Genomic DNA, 4,458 nt, shown 5'->3' on the forward strand with positions numbered 1-4,458 from the left:
TATTGAACATTATATAGATTGGTCTACGAATAAAAATTTATATGTCAACAATTTGCAATAATGAAGTCTGCATATCGTTTTGAGGTATTTTAAATGCCTACCTCAAGGTGGAGGATCGGCCAAACTTTACTCATCTGTATATCTTTTTATTTGTATCTCCAAACACAGTCTCACAAAGTCGATTCCAATTTAAAACTCTAGGAAACCATTTAAACAGAACTTCTATATTTTCTATAGATTTCCTTTTTTTATTTTGTTCAAAATAATTTTCTTTTTATTTCGAATTCAATAGAATATATCCTCAAACTAAATTTTTTTATATCATTGTTTCGAAATTAATCTCAATACAATTATAAAACTTTCAAATACAATTTTAATGGATATTATGTTTCAATGTTTGTTTCCAAATGTTGAAATTAATGAAGAGTGTAGCATCCACTTGAATTGTAAAGTTGAAAGAGAGCCAGAAAAGAGACGGAGAGCAGAGCTACTTGCAATAAATATTGCAAATGAAATGAAAATAAATGAAGTTTTGTAAAACTAAACTCCGTCAAGGATCTAACAATGAACTGTATTTTATTTAGTTCGTTTCGCTTCTGGTCTACTTTTTAACTGTTGACTTGATATAGAAATTAAGTAGCAGGAGATACTGGCATCAACAAAAAAGATGGACAACAAACTAAATTTGAAATGGGAATGCAGGCGATGGAGCAGATATCAAATTTTAAATGTGAAATATTTTATTTGAGAGTAATTTTATTTTGCATTATAAAATTCAGTCATTCTTACATAGGATACCTTCCCCCCTTGTAGGTGTTTCTGTCCATCCATTCATTTTCCAGCATTTCCGTAAATCTTATATTTCTATTTACTGTGAAAATGTGAAATGCAATACCCGTTCTTCATCGCCATGAATGGAGTAGTGTTAGTAGTTCATTGAAACAACATCACTCCAAAAGAACTTCGAGGTTAATGGCACAAACTGCGAACTAAAACCAACAAAAGTCTGTTAGCCAAAAAATTCTTAATTGCAGCAACAGCAGCAGAAGAATAATAATAAAAATTCTCTTTACCCATTGTAGTATATATTTCAATTGGTCTACTTAATAATTATTTCGTTGTAAATTGTAAAACAATGATAATAAAATTCCAACAGATAGTGGTGAATAAAAGAAGTTAAGGGGCGTATCATTTGTAAATTATACGTAGTATGTCTTTCGTTAATATGAATATATTTATGACAATGAGCTATATTTACAATGGGTTAATGTTAATTACGTTTTAAGTTCTTTATTTGAAACAATGCCGAATAATATCAATATTTTTCAAAAATAATCAGAACATTGCAATGGTTATTATTTTTGCAATGAATTATAAGCCAATAAGATGAGATTTTTAGACGTTCAGTCTTATGGTTTATCAAGGCGTATATTCCTTATATACGCCCTGATACGGCAAAAAAGTGTTTCATCAAAATATTTATATTAGACCACATGTTTCTTTGGGCCAAATCCGTTTCAGACAATTTGGCTTCGATTTACAAATATCCGTCCATGTGTGTGCCTGGACGGTTGGTGCGCACGCAAACTCTTGAAGGGAGTAACCGATTTCATCCAAATTTTGCCCATCGTAATATTTTTTGCAAACTTAGTTCAAGTTCGAAATTGGGAAATATCGGCCCACTCCTTCTGGCAGGTACCTCCCCCACAAAAGGGGACTGAATTGTGCATATCCGATTTGAAGCAAACTTTTTTCAACCTGTTATGTTTACCAATCCTAGATCAATTCCGAAGATGAGATCCATTGGTTTACTCCTTCATGTACCTCCCTACAGCAACGTAGCCAGAGGGGGCACGGGCACGAAATAATTTTTTTTCACAGTAAATTTATGTTTGCAACAGCAAATTTTTCCACTTTGTACCAAACCCCCCTAATGTTGATGACCCCCGCAAACGTATAAAGGACCACGATCTGCGAATCTGCACTTTGAATGTATGCACGTTGTACAGAACAGGCGCAGTTTTCGCTTTGGCGGATATACTCAAGTCTGTTAGCCAAACAAAGCCGACATTATTGCCTTACAGGAAATGCGATGGAAAGGGGCTGCCATGAAACGAGACGTGAATTCGGCTGCGGATTTATGTTTAATAGAAGAATAAAAGACCTCATCTCCAGATTCACTCCAGTAGATGAGCGAATTGATATAATCCGTATAGAAGCGAAGTTACTCTACATCAGTCTTATTTGCGCCCATGCTCCGACGGAAGACAATGATGAACAGACATATTTTGCGAGCGGCTAGAAACAGCATATGGGCGCTGTCCTGGCCAGAATATTTAAATGCAAAAATCGCACAAAGTCACCTGGATTTTTTCTGATCAAGCAACGAGAAATCAAATTGATCATGTTGTGATAGACGGAAGGCATTCGTCCAGTGTTTTTGATGTTCGATCGATACGAGGATCGAATATTGAATTTTTACTAACAAGTAAACAATTAAACCGAAGGCTTTGGTGCAGGCACATCCTCCTGTAGAGATGAAGAAGGAAACGTGGTGACAGATACAGGTAGCATATTGAGGATCTGGAAGGAGCATTTCGAAAAGCTTCTGGTATCAAATAGTGGCGGGGAAGAAGATACGCCAGAACCAATAAGAGATGACTGGCCATGAGTATGCACCAACTGATTAGTACAATTTGGCTAGAGGAATGCATGTCCAATGATTGGAACCTTAGCATCCTGTGTCCCATGCACAAAAAAAGGAGACTATAGAGGAATTAGTCTCCATCCCATTGCATATAAAGTGATATCCAGCGGGTTGTGCGGATGACTGAAGCCAATGATCAACGACATTATTGGAACATACCAATGCGGCTTCAGGCCTGGCAAATCCACCATTAATCCACCATTCGTCGACATTTCTGCGTTTGGCATTCCTACAAAATTATTGCGGCTATCCAGGTTAACTTTAACTGGTACAAGGTTAACAGTTAAAATCCGAAAGGACAGACAAGGTGACATTTTGTCGTGTGACCTGTTTAACATCCTGCCGGAAAAGGTCATACGAGATGCAAATGGATGAAGGTGCCCCAGCTCAAAAGGCTTACAAAAGCGAGCCAAGTGGTGGTTCACACAGAAGAGAAGGCCACGAATCCGATGTAAAGATCAAGTAGAAAACAACATCTTGGAAAGTGCTCTTTCAAATTGGATGGTATGCGCACAAGACCGACGCGCCTGGAAATAATTTTTATACCCTTCACCACACTGTGGTACAGGGTATTATGTTTGTAACAGGCAAAACTAATCGAGATAGACCCATGGTTCCTTTTGAGAATATGCATAGAATCACTTTGTGAGTCTATTTATGCATGTCCGTTTGTCCGTCCATGTATTTTTGTGAACAAAGTACAGGTCGCATTTATGAACCGATTTGGATGAAATTTGGCACATATCACTTATTTGGCCCAAGAACAAACCCTATTGAAATTGGAGGAAATCGGTTCAGATTTAGATATAGTTCCCATTTATAGTTTCGTCCGATTTAATGTAAATGGGGTACCAAAGTCCCTATATATCTTTCGATTTTCACGAAATTTGGTATAGCCTACTGAATTAGGTCTAGAATGATGTGTGCTAAGTTTCGTGAAAATCGGTTTAGATTTAGATATAGCTCCCATATATAGTTTCGCCCCATTTCAGGTAAGTGGTGCACCAAAGTCCCTGAAAATCATTTTGGCATAGCATATTGAATTTAGTTTAGAATGACGTGTGCTAAGTTTCGTGAAAATCGGTTCAGATTTGAATATACCTCCCATATATAGTTTCGCCCGATTTAAGGTAAATGGTGTACCAAAGTCCCTATATATCTTTCGATTTGCACGAAATTTGTTATAGCCTACACGAATTTTGGTATAGCGTATTGAATTAAGTCTAGAATGATGTGTACACCTAATATAAATATTTTCCTCCGGTTTTAAGTAAATTGTGCACAATAGGCCGATTGACACAACGTACTGAAATTAATATAAATTAATCTCTGGCAAGTTTGCTTCGAATCGGTTCAGATATAGATATATCGTAGCTTCCACATATAATTTCGACTTATTTATGTTAATTTACATCAAATAATCATTAGATGTCTGATTGATATTAAATTTTAAACAGTGCAGCATACCGAATAGCGTGTGTCAAGTTTGCTCTAAATCGATTTACACAAATCTGTCCCACTGTGCGCAATCGACTCTAAACTTGCCCAAATGAAATGAAATTTAGCATAGGTTCCAGAAAGACATACAAATCACATATTTAAGTTCGTTCAATTTCATGTTAAAATGTCATTCAAAAAGGCGACGTCTTTACGGATATATATGTTGAATATACCCAGAGTGGTGTAGGGTATCATATAGTCGGCCCTGTCCAACTTTACTACTCTTCTTACTGGTTTAAGCTTGGCTAATG

The sequence above is a fragment of the Musca vetustissima genome, unplaced genomic scaffold (genome assembly GCF_032173495.1).
Source record: "Musca vetustissima isolate MV318-11 ecotype Yass unplaced genomic scaffold, APGP_CSIRO_Mvet_v1 utg833, whole genome shotgun sequence".
NCBI lineage: Eukaryota > Metazoa > Arthropoda > Insecta > Diptera > Muscidae > Musca > Musca vetustissima.